The 18,215-nt window shown below is 41.7% G+C and overlaps 1 protein-coding gene across 3 annotated transcripts in view; it reads left to right on the top strand.

The window, feature by feature from the left end:
- Positions 1-3,618: 3,618 nt before the first annotated feature.
- The window catches only part of relt (RELT TNF receptor), a 28,873-nt gene continuing 14,276 nt past the window's right edge, over positions 3,619-18,215 (top strand). For all 3 annotated transcript variants that reach the window (XM_026192914.2, XM_026192913.2, XM_080288735.1), the window contains exon 1: positions 3,619-4,010. The gene's annotated coding sequence lies outside the window, so the exon portion shown is untranslated. The remainder of the gene's footprint in view (positions 4,011-18,215) is intronic.

The raw sequence follows: 18,215 nt of genomic DNA, 5'->3' as shown, positions 1-18,215 counted from the left end.
TCCAGTTTGTGCTCGTTTTCAGAAAGTTTGCACTTTACAACAAAGTATGTGTAGTCATGTGTGCACATTGCTCAAGAGTTGTGCGGTGCATTAGACATCATACAAGAGCTGGTTGGAAGGAAAAGTGTGTATTTCCCGACTGGTTTCTGGATGCTGCTGGCAAGTGGTGGATGAAATGAAATCAGCTGCAAAGAAGGTGCTTCACTAAATCTTCCTAGCGATTGCTTTGGTTGCTAGCGAATTGACACAGATGCCTGTAGTTTTTCACATTTCTCTGCAAATACTAATTGCCTATTTAATAAGTACAACTTTTCAAATGATGCAACTTTTTACTTGCAAGGCAAATCTTTTTGCAGACAAGTCTGTCAGTTCCAGTTAAATTACTGCAGGAATATGCTAGTGACCAAAGCAACCACAGGGTGGTTTTTGCCAACTGACTGGGGAATACACATTTTTTTGCCTAGCGACAGGTAGTTGTCAGGGTTGATTGGTCTGTAAGCCTCTGTGACTGGGACTTGATCAATTTTTGTCCCAGCAGCTGCCATCAACCTCCACCAACAACCCGCAAGTAGTTGGGGATACTCATTTTGCCCTCAGGATCCGTGGCTGTTAGATGGTTGCAGACCAGTCTACGCCTTCGTGACTTGAGATTTATTCACTTTATCCTACACTGTCACCATGATTATCACACCCCGAAAATGTTGGACAAATTAAGTGCTCAGATGTTTAGAGCCTCATTATGAGGCTCTGTCCATCCGTACACGGGTATTTCGGTAGCTTCATTTTAATGTAGTTTGCCATTTTGTCAACACTTAAATGTTTAAGTAAATGAAAATGTATATTTAAAAAGAAAAATACCTTTGTTTGCGCTGTTATTGTTTCGCGGTTTCTCATTTTCCAAATCGCCACCTATTTTTTCAGCATGCTCTTGATAAGCACTGAATTTAGTATTTTTACGTGGACTGAGGTGTTTTTCAATAAGGTAGTTTTTGACTAACATGGTGATGTGATTCTTGGATGTTTATCCAAATTGCACTTTTTGAAGTTTTCTCCTATGTTTGATAGGAAAGTAGATAAAACGAGCAGAATACCAGTGTTTGTTTCTTTTGCTCACAGACATTAAATTAGTGGAGTTTTTCTATTGAAACTATGATATAGTGCAAATTGGTGAAAAAAATAATTCTGGCCAATATTCTTCAACAGTACAGAACACAAGTTACTATGTTCAGTACTGTACAGTTGCTACCAAAACACTCACTATGTCCGATTATATTAATTGAAAAACAGGCTAATTTCCTTAATTTTCATAGACTGCCCATAGCACGATGTTAAAAAGTAAGTCAAAAAGTTCATATACACAACAAAATAATTGTACATACGTACACGTTAATAAGATGACAAATTCGAATATCCCTTTGTTTCTTCTTTGTTTCTCACATTCATGAATGATACTGAGCTTACCCTCACTGCCTCATGACGACAAACAAAGTAACCCCTGTGATTTTCAGCAGGCTATTGCTACTCAACTGCCTTTTAACCCACTGACCTACAATGATGTGTATTGTGATATGATAGTCCTGCAGTATAATTGAATGCGGGACATTTAGAGCACACACACAAATCCACTTGTCCCTCCCTACTTAATGACGACTTGCACACGTTGCAGCGTCTCCACAGAGTATTCAAATGTACTAAACAGTGAGGATCTGTATGATGACTGAAGGAGTCAGCACAGAGATTTGTCTGTGCTTCCCCAGCATTACTGAGAAATATTGTGAGTCATTGCCTGACACCAACTCAATAGTCCAAGCAGTCAGACGATGGAAATCTACTTCATCGCTAATATCAGATGAAACAATACTGTATTACAGTATTTGAAAAAAGCAAGAAGCGTGTATGTGTACACCCAAGAGTGCCTGGAATTATAGATATTGTGATCAGTGTTAATCACTTCACCTAGAAGTGTTTTTAATGTTGTGGCTGATTGGTGTAGAGAAACTCTTGAACAAAATAAATAAACATTACCTTTATTAGGATTTTCCTTTATTTCTGTCATATACAGTTGTGATCAGACGTTTACACCCACTGGGCATCAATTTGTGGTAATTTTGGGCTTTTAATGATTCCTTGAATTTATTTTTGGATTTTCTCTAAGTAGCACAGAGTCAAAATTATATTATATATATTATATATACAAAACACCCCCACTAATATTTGGTTAAATGTCCTTTACTAAGTTGTATCTCGACCAGACACTTTTAGTAGCCATCAACAAGTTTCTGGCATAATGCTGGTTGGATATTTCACCACTCTTCTTGGCAGAATTCTTTAAATTGTTTCAATACCTGGCAAAGACACGGCTTTTATGTGTGGTCAAACTTTCAATAGGGTTGAGGTCAATGAGGTCACTCCAAAAGCTTAATCTTAGCCTGCTTTAACCACTCCAAAACCAGTTTTGATGTGTGTTTCGGGTCAATGTCCTGTTGGAACACCCAACTGTGTCCAACTTTCAAATGAGAAGTTGAAGAATTTGGAGTTAGTACTCCTTTTGGAGCAGTAGCTTCTTTCTTGGTTGACACCCTCTCCGTCCATGGTGAGGTAAAACAGGGTTCTCTGTGGAAAGAGATGTTGGTGTCAGGTTCCTGGGTTGTTTCCTGAAAGTCCTAACCAACTTCCTCTCATCTGACAGTGACAGTTTGGGTCTTCTTCCAGATTCTGGCAAAGAGGCAACACATCCGAATACGATTATTCGGAATAGTAATCTTGGAATCTGCAGGTGTTTAGAAATGGCTCCAAGAGACCTTCTGAACTTGTAAATCTACAATTCTGCTTCTTAGATCTTCAGAGTTTCTTGGACTGTCCCATTATTCTGAGAGTTTGTCAGGCCAATAACTGCTGTCAAACAAATTACTTTCATGACAGAAAAGAGAAACTACCAGCTGAAGTCAATCATGATCACTAACAAGAAGTTAGGCCTTGTCCTTGTCATGTTAAAACACATTATACACTTATGTATGCTGAGGGCCTGCACTGCACTGAAGCCCTCACTTCATAAAACTAGAAAGATATATGCACATCCACATCAAGGGGTGGGTGGAGGGGCCAGTTGCTGGGAAGAAAACATGCAGACAGTAAAAAAAGAAACAAAAACACTTGGTCACTGCTGGGCTCCAGTTTTATGTATTTAATGCACCACAAAAATGAAGGTTTCAAGCATATTTGCTTTTCATAAGACACTTTTACACTTAGTGGCTCTGCTACTATTTTGAACCGTGAATCATTCAAAACGACTCCAGGAGAATCCAAGAAAATCTGAAAATGAGCATAATAGGTCCCTTTTAATATTACTTAGCCTGAATTTATTTATAGAACCAGAGGATTACAATAATAATGTGGTATTAAAATATTTTCCTGGGCTAGCTCTGTTGTCTAGGAAATGAAACCTTGTTGGCTTTACGGTGTAATATGGACTAGATTTAAAGTATTTAAAAAAAAGTCTTGGCAAAAATGTCACAAGAAAAACTTCTAAAATGAGTTAAATATAAAACAATGAAACATTAAGCTTATTCTTTTCATTGTCTGACTATATTAAATTTAGTTTTTAATATGGAACGTTTTTTATTCATCTGTAGTTTAGTGTTTATTTAGCTTTAAACACTCTGGGCCTCCATATTGCGAACTGAATCTGCCAGGCTGTGAGCCACAGGTGGCTGTTGCCTATACTACCGGCAACAGAGGGGGTTTACATGCACACACACACACTGACGGGGGTTTCAGCTTGCAGCAGTGACGCACTGTGAGCTCAGAGTTAGCCAGCTCCGTGTTTATGTGCCACACACACACGCACAGAGGAGCCGGGGAGAGAGAGAGAGAGAGGGGGAACCTCAACACCGGCTTTGTGGTTTTTATCCATTGCCAAGCTTTTTAATTACACCTGCTAATCTAGTCGCCTGTAATCGATCATGCTCGTCTCTGAACACTGATTTTCACTCCGTTTATTCACCAAACCGGTAAGTCAAACAACTTTTTTTCCTCTTTAAAACAAGAGGGGATAACCTGCATGGCTGCTGAAGCCGGTAGTTAAGTTGTGGCAGAATCGTTTGGAGCTTCACTCGCCACTAAGCCGGTGTTGCAGACCAGACCGCTTTTACGCACGGCGGTAACGTTTTCGTGTGACTTAACCGGCACACGGCACATACTGGAAGGTTAGAGCCATGCGTTTGGGCGAAAACTTCAGTGCTGTTTGGCTATGAAGGTTTAAAGAAGTACGTTTTCGGTTTGTTTGTTCTTTGATAAAACGGTGCTCTTATATGCGTGTGTGTCTGCACAGACTGCGTTTGTATTCATTTTATTTAACATACACATGGACTTCCATAGCGTGTAGCATCTGTAGTTCGTTCATTTAACTTGGCTACTGACTTAAAATTTAGCCTAGCCGCCTTTATCGATCACTAAATAGTTTGAATATTCATATGAACAGTAAAGCAGTCACTAATACTTAATTAAACTAAATGGAATGAATAGACGGTTGTGTTACCGCATGTGTAGCGCTTTGTAACGGCAGGATGAGCGCATGCTTCACGTACTGTAATGGGTGCGTGATGACCTCACTGATGGTGTGATCCACCTACTCGCTTTTTAACGAAGTTCTTGCTCTGATTTATTCGCATATGTTTTTCCTATTAGGTTTAAAGTCTTATAGCAGCCAATTAAGTCAATTAAATCTCGCACAAAATATTCTGCCGAGAAGCGGAGAAGCTGCAAACACGTCAAGTTGGTTCAATTACCGCGTTCAGACAGTTTCACTTTTGCAGCGTGTGCTCCAGTAACTGCTCATTTCAAACCGTGCCTTAGCGCCATCACATACAACACCATACTTGAGTGGTTTTGGCAGGATATACTGCTGCGTAAGGAGCACACCGCAATAAGAGCCAGCTCCCCTGATTACACACTCACAAATGCGCAAGCCCCGAGATGAGACTGTCATCTTTGGCAGAGGGCTTCCTTTGTCTGAATCCCAAATTCCAGCACGCTTGTATCAATAACAGGGTTTGAACTTTACTCACTCACATGCGCTTTTCACCAGAAGAGGGCCACGTTCGGCTTCCCCAGTCCCGGTGTTTTTACAGCGCAGTCGTTTTAGGGAGTTTTTTCTTAACTGAATGTGTGCAAAATTTATTCATCTGCCGTGATGTTTCGGGAAGACAGACTTCCTGCTTCCTGTCATGTACTTTCACAGCTCATTGTGAAAGACCATGCAGCAGAGTGGGGTGATGAAATCCCTCCAGTGGTTTACTGGTTTGGGTTAAACAGCCTTTTAATGAGTGCGGTGGTATTAAATATTTAAGTATATTTCCCATACAGTGGCTCAGCCACTAATAAAATATGTATGAAGATAAAATGAAGCTGATTGGAAGAAGAAAGTAGAGGGTTTAAAAATGGAAGTAAATCCTTCTGCCTGAACTCGTCTGAACTGCGTAACCAACTGTTGGACCATGTTTCAGTGGATGCTGCTTTTTGGGAGACTGCAGTGTATGTGGATCATTAGGTGTATTTTTTTTGAGTGAGAGTTCAGGGAGTGATGTAAAGTGTTAAAAGTCTTTTTTTTTTTAACATTTGAGAATTTACATTAAAAAATATAATTTTCTCTTTGTAGCTTGTCTGGCAGCTTTTGGAGTCAGAATTGTGACTGCAAAGAGGAGCATCTACAGGCTGTTTCTTGTTTATTTATTCATTTTATTATGATTATTTGTGCCATTACACCTTAGTGATGTGCAGTTTGTTTTTTTCTGTCGGTTTTGACAGCTAAGGCATTCCTCAAAAGCGTTTACACAGGCTTAAACTTTTGGGTATTACCCTGGTTTAAACAAACATGCATGTCTCTCACATATGTTCCTTCTTTGGCTTGATTATTGTAAGTTTAGGCAATCTGATGCATTGCAACTTTTTACCATGTTTTGTGCTCAGCTGGTGTTCCAGTTAAATGCATGCTCTCCTTAATTAGGAGTTGGTGCAGTTATCATGAACTAAGTGTAACTCCCATTTTACCTCTCCACCCACCCAGCATTTACTGTGTGCTGTACTCATGAGAATGAGAAAGAGGCGAATGGAAAAGGCGAGATTGATTGAAAACAGGCAGATAAAAGTATATGTTCACTGCAGCCTGGAGCAGATAAGAAGCCTGAGATTTTCTTGTATTGCAGTGATGTACTGCTTCACCTCTGAGCGTGTGTGAGTGCATGTGGGAGTCAAAGCCTAAGCTTCAATTAACCTGTCAATCGCATCATCTGTCTGTCCATCTGTCCAACCAGAGTGGTTGGGAGTGCCGCCCGGCCCTCTTCCGCCCTCGTGCCACAGCTGCCTGCATGCCTCCCCAATGTCAGCCAGGAAACTCACTGCCAATGAAATTCCCACTGCACAAACCGCAGATCCCAATCCAAGCCGGTTCAGCATACACACACACACACACACACACACACACACACACACACACACACACACACACACACACACACACACACACACACACACACTAGTGGAGGATTGCATAATTACAGACAGAAAGACCTGGAAAGATGCTGGCATGAGCAAAAGTGCTCGCCTCCTCACACATATACGCCCTTCATTTGTTTTAGATTAAGACAGCAAACTGCAAGTCACGCTGCACAGAGTTTCCGTCTGTCAGGCTCATTCATTTGACAGTCTGGTTGTGGAAGAGTGTCACTTCCCGGATGTCTCGTTTCTTTGTTATCTCAAGTTTACAAAAGTCTGCTGTGGTTTCAGCTGCATTCTCGCCCTGGGTACCCCAATGACCTCTCCCCTCTCTGTCTTCTGTATCCCCTGTCGCTGCCTACTGTATGCTGTTTAATGACACAGTTTTAAAAATAAGCTCTGAGAAAACAGGAAGAAAGGGACTGCAGCTTTTTTTTGCTGCTCCACAGACGCTGCGAGAGGCAAGATAAATCTAAAAGCAACCACAATCTGCTAGCTGAACTCGCCAGTAACCAGTCGCTGGCTTTGTGCTGCCAGAGCAAATCAACATGTCCGGGTCGATGTCTTTGTGACAAGACACGAGCTAGTGGCTGTGTGAGTGTTGTTCGCGTGTGTCTTATGTGAGAAGTGCTACAAGCATGCCCAATTTAAATACAACCGCTGAGTAATGATAAAGTAGTATTCAAAGCAGGAATTTTATGGTCTGCTGCAGCACTTTTACAGAGGTATTAATACAGCTCGGTACACAGGATATTGTGAAATTATGCTATAATTCAGATCTGCTGCAACATAGAAATTTATAAGACACTGTTTTTAAATATGTGCACAAATATGTGCGAGTTATTCATGCCATTGTAAGAGAAGGGCTGGTGAAAATTCACTGCTCTTACTCTGTCTCAGAGTCTCTGCACTGCAGTAGACCTACATCAAACTCAGAGCCAGAATAATTCTGCCAGAACTGCTTTTTGTGAACTGAACAAATTCTGACATCGCTATAACGATGAGTTTATTTTTATTAGCATGCATTAATAATACAAGATGATGATGAGATCATTGTTAATTAGCTTTCCAGTATTTTACAAAGTTCCATCCATCCATCCATCCATCTTCATCCGCTTTATCCGAGGCCGGGTCGCGGGGGCAGCAGCCTAAGCAAAGAGGCCCAGACCTCCCTCTCCCCAGCCACCTCCTCCAGCTTATCCGGAGGAATACCAAGGCGTTCCCAGGCCAGCCGAGAGATATAATCTCTCCAGCGTGTCCTGGGTCTGCCCCGGGGCCTCCTCCCGGTGGGACATGCCTGGAACACCTCACCCAGGAGGCGCCCAGGGGGCATCCTTGTCAGATGCCCGAACCACCTCAGCTGGCTCCTTTCGATGTGGAGCAGCAGCTGCTCTACTCTGAGCCCCTCCCGGATGGCCGAACTTCTCACCCTATCTCTAAGGGAGAGGCCAGCCACCCTTCGGAGGAAGCTCATTTCTGCCGCTTGTATCCGCGATCTCGTTCTTTCGGTCACTACCCACAGCTCGTGGCCATAGGTGAGGGTAGGGACGTAGATCGACCGGTAAATTGAGAGCTTCGCTTTTACACTCAGCTCCCTCTTCACCACGGCGGACCGGTGCAACGTCTGCATTACTGCAGCTGCAGCCCCAATCCGTCTGTCGATCTCCGGCTCCCTTCTCCCATCACTCGCGAACAAGATTTTACAAAGTTACAAACATGAAAACATCAGTTGACTCTGCATCACCATCGGCTCGGTTGTGATGCGACTTTGATGTACATTACATAGACAGAGCTGAAAATACTGTAATCAATAGAGGTGGAAACTAGAGTACACTCACCGTAAACTTCATTAGTTACTTAGTATCTTGCTATTACCAGGCTGGACCTACTTTTGCCTTCAGAGCGGTCTAAATGTTTTTTGGCATAGATTCAAGAAGGTCCTGGAAACTTTTCTCAGAGCTTTTGGTCCATGTTGATGTGATAGCATCACGTAGTTGGTGCAGATTTGCCAGCTGCACATCCAAGATGTGAATCCTCTGCTCCACCACATCCCAAAGTTGCTCTATTGGATTGAGATCTGGTGACTGTGGAGCCAGTTTGAGTACAGTGAACTCACTGTCATGTACAAGAAACCACTTTGAGATGATTTGAGCTTTGTGACATGGTGTGTTAGCCTGTTGGAAGCAGCCAGCAGATGATGGGTACGCAGTAAAGGTCACCATCAGCAACTTGAATTGCTGATATAAGGCAGGATGGATCCATGCTTTTCATGTCCCCGCAAAAATCAAGACTCATCCGACCAGGCAGCGTTTTTCCAATTTTTGTCCAGTGTTGGTGAGCCCATGTGAGCTGTTGCTTCAGATTTGTGTTCTCAGCTTACAGGAGTGGCACTCGGTGTCTTCTGCTGTAGCCCATCTGCTTCAAGGTGTGATGTGTTGTGTGTTCAGGGATTCTCTTCTGCATACCTTGGTTGTAACAACCATCCATCAACAATGGGTTTTTACCCACTCTCTTTTTCGGACCATACTCGGTAAACTTTCAGTTTCATTATTTATATGGCCCCAAACCACAACAACCACGCCCAACAGTCGCCTCAAGGCACTTTATTCTGTAAGAGAAAGACCCTACAATAACAGAGAAAAAACCCCAACAATTAAGAGAGATGGTTGTGTGGGAAAATCCCAATAGGTACTGTAGTGGGACCAACAACTTTGCCACATTCAGAGTCACTTAAATCACCTTTCTTTCCATTTCTGATGCTTGCTTTAAACTTCAGCGGGTCCTCTTTTGCTCAATCACTCAACCACCTTTTATGTGCTTTTTCTGTGTGAGTGTTTTCTGTCTAACATTCTCACTCTGTTGTATGATAACAGCAACCTGAGGTTGGTATCTTGCCCAGGTATTTTTGGCATGCAGACTGGAGCAGCCAGGGATCGACCTGCTCTACCTCCTGAGTTAGAGCCCCATGTCTGCATGCCTGAATGCACTAAGTTGCTGCCAAGTGGCTGGCTGATTCATTTTTAATTGATTCTGTTTTTATTTATTTATTAACAAGCAAAAAGATTATTAAAGATGAATTTTGTTTATGTTAATTTATGTGTGTGTTGTGTCCCTTCCTGAAACATGATGAGGGGATAGTCTTCTCATATTCTAGATTTTATTTCCACTGATCAGAGCCAGACTGTCTTTTATCCTAAGCTTAGCTAACTGGCTAATGTATATACAGTTACATATATTTACTGTGCAGACTTGTTTACTTATCTAACAGCTGGTAAAAGCAACCTTTTATTATAAGCTCACTCATCTTTTCATGACTCTAGATCACATGTATGAATAGTGCAGGTATCCAAATAAAAATCCTGTTTTCCTTACTGAGCTCATCCTCTGAGGCAGTTTGTTTTTTTTACCTCGCAGCGACTAAAACAGTAATTAAGTGAATCCTTTGTATTTGGTGGACAAATTGAGATAACATGTTAGAAGGGTTGTTTTCGTATTGCTTTCACATGTTTGCGTGTGTGAAAATGTGTTTTATGATAGCACGTGTGTGTCTGTGTATAAGCAGTGAATCATTATTTAAAATGCTTGAACACGAGGAGGTGATTTACATCCACTGTTAATGACGGCGGTGATGTAAGGGAAAACCGCGAGCGCTGGAAAAAACAAGTCCGCAGGTTCCACTTTTTCGCAACTCAAGACCATCCTGTGAAAACCCAGAAAACAGAAGAGCGTGGATCCTTTTACGGCTGTTTTGCAGTCTGAATTGGTTTGTGGTCGGCGTGGTGGCTTAAACAACAGCAAAGTGTTGTCTCCTCTGTGAAAAACACTTTTTTTTCTTGACAATTCGGGCGAAATCTAAATTAATGGGATGGTCTTCAAAAACATCTCTATCTCCAAGACTTCCATCTTTTGTGTGGCCATTTATGCAAAATGCAAAGCATTCCTGAATTTACGACTTCCCATACAATGCTGCATCTGCTTGCAACAACTAAGAGGTTGAAAAAAAAAGTAATGATTCTTATTTGTGTTTGTGCACATGGTTCATCTGTGGTAGCTGCAGGAAAATGACGTTGTAGTGTTCTCCTGCTCTCTGGTTCCCTCTCTGGTGCCCTCTTTTTCTCTGCTCTGGTCAGTTCACCTTCTCTCGTTCCAACTCGGTGATGTCTACGTGACACAAGAGAAGCCCGGTAAGTTTCAGCCGGTGTTCAGTTCCACTGGAAAACATGACCAAAGGATACAGATGAGGCCCAACAGACGCAAATGGAGAGTGAGGGAAAACGCATCCGTCTGCAGACGCATGTGAAGGGGCGACAATTGCCCAGTTATCGCACACGTTCCCCATAATGAGACATTGCCTGAGCACTAACGTAGAAAGCGTTGGTGTAAATCAGCTTTTCATTTGCCAATAATGGGCACCTCTGTGAAGTCAAACAGAGGGTATGGTTGCTCTGATCACGTCGCTGACATACACGTGCACATTATCTCTCAGGACACGAAATGTCTGATGAAGAATGGAGTATAATTACCTTAAACCTTTTTTGCCACCTCAGTTCTTTTTTATTGTATTTGACTTCTTGGCCCGTAAGATAATAGCTGCTTACGTGCGTCACAGCTAGGTATCCCCCATCATGACTACAATAGGGTAGCCATTATCACCATATGAAGTCGTGGTTGGAGTTTTATTGTTCCAGGCCTGTGACAGAGATTGAAATCCAAGACTTTTTTTTGCATGCATGCATGCATGCATTGACATGAGCATCAGTTTTTACTTGAGCGACGGGTGATATTGAATGTGCATTTCCGAAATGGTGTATCATTGAGCTCCAAGAGGTTAAAACGGTTAAGGAATTAAGGCAAACAACCCTCTTTCAGGCTTAGCTGACCTCACGTTTCTGAGATAATCTGATGGACTTCATTGGATTTGAACCTAAGACAATGCAGAGGTTTCCAGCCTGTAGAGCAGCATGTGTTTACCTCTCCATCTTTGATCAGAATCAGAATCGTGTTTATTGGCCAAGTATATGTGCAGACACATACAGGGAATTTGGTTCCGGTAGACCTCAGGAATTCGCATGATAAGGTGGGGCCAGGTTTCACAATGAACATACCCGAAACTCTGGCTGATTGGGACCCACACCCAGTTTCACACCTTGGCTCAGGCGATTAGAGGATCATCAGGGGTTCCTTTTGTCCCTCTGTGGGGGGTCACTCCCACTAGGTTTATATCTGGGACTCTCCACCATTTGACCTTAGAACTGAAGAAGCTTCTCGGATGAGAGGTGAAACGTCTTCAAGCAACTTAAAGAAGTCCAGACGCTTTTCTTTGCAAGCTCCTTTGACTACGATGACCTGGATGACTGAGAACCTTCACAGACATTTTAGGGTTATTGTCTAACTCGGTGTTAATAATTCCCAAATCCATTATTTAAAACTAATAGGTTTATTATTGTTAACTAATGTGTTATTTTAGGCCAACTGTGCCTGTTGCCACAGTAAATAATAAATGCGTCAGTCCACTGAGTCTGATTTTTGGTGGGAATACTGCATGAAACCTCAATAAACCACATTGGTCCATGTGTTCAGTTACTCCCAGTATTCACATTGGTGAGTAAGTTTGAATCGAGGATATATGACCTTTAAATTAGAAAAAAGTGCACTTGCTTAACAGGATTATGTAATAATATACAACTGGGACAGAGTGTAGAGTCAGTTCTGTTATGGTGCCTTTGGAACAGAGAGGGTTAAAGACACCAAACAAATCCAGGCTTGATTTATTCATTTGATAACAAACCAAAGTGAGTTTTAGTTTTAAACTAAAGAGATGTTTTAGTGTGACCTGCAAAGGTTCACAGATCTAGAATCAGTGTGAAAGTGCTACAAAATGTTAAGTGTTAGCTTCCTACAACAGCTGCAACTAAAACATGATTGATCCAAACGCTCTACGGATAGGATTCCCCAAATCTTTATTTTGTGAAGTTCACATTTTAATTCATTTATGCTAGTATTTTAATGCGCCATTGTGTGATCGGGTTTATGTGACCATACCACGGGATCCTGTGAATATTTATATTTGCATGTTTTGCATTTGGGTGTTTGGTTACCTATTTGTAAAAGCAGATTTTGGGGAGTCCCATTTCACAAATTTGTAATTATGTCTGAAACTGTATTTTAATGCATTGGTAAATAAAATAAAGTTTAATCAAAGAAAAAAATAAATAAAATGAAATTTATATATAAAACATGAATATAATAAGTTACTTTGTAACTTTGGTACATGCATTTTTGAGACCTCGACATCATCAGACCTCTTAAATAAATTGCATGATACATTTGATGGTAATGAATTGCACAAAAATGTGCAAATATGATCCAAATTAAAACTCATATATATAAATTTGTTGTCAGAAGGTTCAATAATACTTATACTACTTATACTAATATTTTCTTGCAGTTTATTCATGGTTCAGGCATTACAGGGATAGCATATTAAACAAACTGAGTCTTCAATTTAAGCTAATTAAGCTTATTTAGACTAACAGAATACTATTATTTTAGCAAATCAATGCAACCATCCATCCATTGTCTTCCACTTAGCTTTTTTCAGGGTTGCAGATGGGGTGGAGCCTATCCTACATGTCTTAGCGCGAGAGGCGGGGTACACCCTGGACAGATTGCCAGTCTGTTGCAGGGCTAACACATAGACACAGACAACCATTCGCTCTCACATTCACTCCTGCATTCACACCTATTGGCAATATAGAGTTACCAATTAACCCATCCCCACTAACTGCATGTCTTTGGACCGTGGGAGGAAGCCAGAGTACCCGGGGAGAACCCATGCAAACTCCACTCAGAAAGACTGATGGTGGAATTGAACTCAGGACCTTCTTGCTGTGAGGCAGCAATGCTAGCCACCGTTTGCAACCATTATGGCAAAAACAAATTGTTATTGGTATCTATCGTTACACAAAATTTGAAAACGATGTCTTGAAACTGTGGATGCTAGACTGCTAAAAAACAGGTAAACAAAGGGGTGGAGAACTTGAGATCTAGAAAAGAAAAGCCTACAAACTAAAGTGAAGTATCAGTTTGGACAGCTGTTTACTGCTTTTTTTTTTCATTCCAAGAGCTATTACTGGAATGGCATTTCATGTAACAACCAATTGATAAAGCTTTAGCGATTACACATCGTCGCCAGGGAACACCACTGTTAAATAACTCAAACGTGCCAGATTTGTCAGCATGACTGGGGCGTTCTTGTGTGTCTAGACTTTTCACAGAAAAATTAAATAGAGTCCCATGCCTGACCAAAATCCTGGCTCATTGTTTGGAAGCCAATAACATGGTGGCTTCGCCTCGGTTTACCTGTGATCTCAGGCGCTGCTCAGTCACCTCTGCCTGAAAGGCGAGGAGTTCCACTCATTCTTGTGTTTCCTCTTTTGTGGTTTTTTCCTTCCTTCACAGCTTCATCCTGAAGGATTTCTCAGCTGAGCTGCAGCATGACATCAAGGAGCCAGAAAAAGCTCTCCAACACATTTAACTGGTCCTCGCCTCCAAAACCACCACAGAAGAGAATAACAGCCATGTTTTTGTCATGCCTTCGCCATTACTTCTTTATTATTGCTATTTTCAGAACCGAGCAGAGCATGTGACTGGTCATCTGACGTTTTCGTAACTTGTTATTTGTATGTGTGAAACAACAGCGTGCAGGCTTTGGGGTAATTACTGTTTTACAAAGTTTAGAAAAAGTCATCACTCTCCTCTCCCTTTCCTTTGAGGTGTTTTTCTTTTTTAATTGTTATCCTGTTTTGTTGTTTTCGCCCGTTCACATAAAATGACGAAAGCACTCCGGGTGTTGGCGTCGCGTTGGCGTCTTTGTTGTGTTTGCAGGGATATTCTTAGAGGTGCTAATGTCCTGTTATATCCTCCCTCTCTTCCTACGCTCTTGTCCCCTCTCCCTCTTTTTTTTCATTACAATATCCATCTGACTGCAGCCTCCAAGCCCGAGCACATGGCTGTCACATGCGTGCAAGCAGGGTTATCATATCGGAGCGATATAACCAAGAAACTGCAATTACAGACCAGAAAGCAACTAGAAGTTAGCTATGACATGACTGTGAGTGTTTACTGGTGTGTTGACCAGTAGCTACAGACTAATTACATATCACATACAAACACAGAGGCTAATGGGATCTCTCCAGGTGACTCTTTTAAACAGCCACCTAATTAACACAATAGTTAATGATGAGGTAGATGAAGATGAATGTTTGAGTCAGATACCTGACTTGCTTAAAAAGGACTGTTTTGTGGTTTTTCTGTGAAATAAATAATAATAATGATGATGTTGTTATTGCACTGGTAAGATTTGTTTTGGATTTTTTTTTTTTTTTGTAATTCGTAGTTTTTGTAAATCAACTACATAGTCCCTCTTTTCCGTCACCATGCAACAATTATCCTGGGCTACAACTAAGCAACTTCCACCACTTGTGAAAAAGATCTGAAAATTAAAAACTGAATCAAAAATCTGGGGTGGATTTAATGAATATGATATAATAAACTCATAAGTATAAAAAGGTGTGGCTACTATGATGTGATCCAGTAGTTTCTGAAGACTCGTTCGGGATCCTCTAGATGAGCGTTTTCGTATCCGCCATCATGATGTGATATGGAGGTTGAAACTGCTTGCTCATTGGTTAATGAATTGCCTCACAGCAAGAAGGTCCTGAGTTCAATTCCAACATCAGGGTGGGGTCTTTCTGTGTGGAGTTTGCATGTTCTCCCCGTGTTTGCGTGGGTTCTCCCTGGGTACTCCAGCTTCCTCCCACAGTCCAAAGACATGCAGTTAGTGGGGATAGGTTGATTGAAAACACTAAACTGCCCATAGGTATGAATGCAGGACTGAAGGTCAATGTGAATGGTTGTCTGTGTCTATGTGTTAGCCCTGTGACAGACTGGCGACCTGTCCAGGCTGTACCCCGCCTCTCGCCCTAAGACAGCTGGGATAGGCTCCAGCGCCCCCCGCGACCCTGAAAAGGATAAGTGGAAGCGAATGGATGGATGGATTTAGTTTTTAGCTAGTTTCTCGTAGACTTCTATAGGACAACTACAGCCATCACCTGCAGATAGACTTTTGGATTGGTCTTATTTTCCCAGTGTTGAACTATGTTCAAGTTTTACATTGTCTATGAATAGACTTCTAGTGAGTTATGATGACAGCTGCCCACTGCTTTTCTTATCACGGGGTCTTCAATTTAGGGAGTTAGCAAATGTTAGGGTTTGTTAAGAAGCTGTCAGTTTACATTGGTATTTGTCATTTTATTTCCTTTTATAGTTTTTTTTTATTAATAAAATGGTATTTTATAACACTAGCTGTGCAAATCAAAGGTAAGAATGTGTATTCTGGTAAGGCTGAAACAGAAGAATTCAAAATGAAGAGGAATACCCGGTTGTTCTTAATCTGGTCTTCTTGTGAGTTTTTTCCCTTGTCTCTGATCCTGTTTTGATATTGCCAGACAGGATCTAAAAACATAGACAGGTTGAGGAGAGTGTGTGTTTGAGCCTTGTTTGTGCCTTGAAATAGCATCCATGCTTTTTGGAGATGGAGTGTTTCTGCTGGCTTTGTCGGAGCATGACCTTTAGCGAACACTGGAATGATTTGCAGCTGAGTGTGAAATGTTTGGAAAGACATTCAGCACCTCCAAGTCTGAGACTATGGTTCCCGACTAGAAAATAGTAGAGTGCTCCCTCTGGGTTGGCAGAAAGATGCTTTCCGAAATGCAGATGTTCAAGCATCTGAGGATGTGACTTATGTGACTTCAATAGATCACATGATGGAGTGGGGCAAGGTCTCACAGTGGTTCCACCCGAAACCTCTGGCAGTAATGACCCATGCCTATTTTCACGCCCTGACTCATGTGATGAGGTACATGATTAATAGTCAAAGGAACACCTTCAAAGGTACAACCCTCACTAGGGTTTCAATACTGGCGACTCTCCACTTTTTGGTTTTAGAATTGAAGAAATCTCTTGTATGAAAGCCAAAACACCTTCAAAGCACTTAAATAAGTCCAGAACACTTAAACCAAACACTTAAACCACCCTTTTTTCAAGCTATTTAGACTAACATGACCTGGATGACTGAGAACCTTACACAGACATGACTTAGGATCGTATTCAAGCGGAGAAACTGGTTCCGCTGGTGGATTAATATGCAAGTATTGTACTGGACAAGAAACAAGAGAACTGGGCTGGAAGGCGAAGCTTTCGTTTTACCAGTCAACGTACATTTTAACCCATCTATGGTCATGAGATCAGGGTGACGATTCAGTAAAGTAAGGTTGCAAATACAAACAACCAAAATGAGTCATCGCCATAGTTCAGCTGGACTCAGCCATAGGGATAGGGTGAGAAACTTGGATATCCGGAGGGATCCCAGAGTAAAGCCACTGCTATGATGTCTCCTGGGTACCTCACTTTGAGGTTTTTCAGACACACCCAGCTGGGAGGGGACCCCAGAACCTGCTGACAAGATTATATGTTTCATCTGGCCTGGAAACGCCTCTCAATGCCCCAAGGAGTAACGTGTTGCTGGGGAGAAGGATGGCTGAAACATTCTGCTTAGGCTGCTGCCACCAAGATGATGGATGGACTTATTGATGGATGGCATTGTTCTCTGCTGCTTTGCTGAAAATCAGTGACATGAAATGTAAAGTTCTTCCCGAGAACAAGTTTCTTTAAAATACACTGAAAAGTTCTCCAATGCCATGAGCCTGAGAAGTACCAGCAAACAAGAAAATGGTTATTTGAAGGCACTCGTGCCTGTAGCTCCAGTGGAAGTCCCACGTGTTGGCGGTCCCTACTGTAGTGGTTTTGAGAAGAAATCCAGAGTCAAAGAGGATTTAAATGCAAAAGCATCACATGCAGACATTGCAAGCTTGGATTGTCTGGCTGTGAACGGTTGACTTCTAAAGGCAGCGGTTAGGCTCATTTTGAACATCCTTTATGGACATCATTTTGTATTTTAATTACAGTTTCCGTGCACATGGCCCTGCTGCACACACTCAGCACATGCAGTGACACTGTAGCTTAAGTATTATTGCACTTACCCAACCAGTGAGAAACAATTAAATGTTACTTAACAGAAAAACAACTTTTAGGAAATGCTTGATCTCTCATCAAAGCTTTTTTTAAAAAATAGGTTTTATTTAACGTTGAAACCCTATGGAGCCATCATTTGAAAGCATATGCATCTCATCAATCTAAAGGATCAGCTTCACCTTTCCCTGCTGCACTTAAAGCACATTTGCTTCATTTCTAGAGGTCAAGTGAGGTTCTCTGTGGAAGTCCTCACATTCCTCTACCCCTCCAGCTCGGTCCAGTTTGTTACTTGACACTTTCCAAAAAAAGGAGGTACTTAATTGCAGGTCCCGTTTTTGTTTTGCTCTCTCTATCATTGTCGTTTTATTGATCATTTTTTCCCCTTGTTCGGCTATGTGTGCGCACAAGCGCATGTTTGCATGTGTGTCTGAGTGCACATATACAGTATGTGTGCATGTGTGACTTGTAATTAGCCTCTTGCTCTGGTCTGTATGGCATTTTAACAAATGCTTCTATATATATCATGCTATCAGGCTGAGGTTTTAGCAGTGTCACTCCCTGCCACTTTCTCCTCTTTCCATCCCTCTCTCTTTCGCTCTTCTCTTCCTGTTCGACCAGATCGGCCCTTG

Source organism: Astatotilapia calliptera, chromosome 14 (assembly GCF_964374335.1).
Source record: "Astatotilapia calliptera chromosome 14, fAstCal68.1, whole genome shotgun sequence".
Taxonomy (NCBI): Eukaryota; Metazoa; Chordata; class Actinopteri; order Cichliformes; family Cichlidae; genus Astatotilapia; species Astatotilapia calliptera.
Note: the sequence above shows the minus strand (reverse complement) of the source record. Positions and strands in the feature narration are given on the sequence as shown.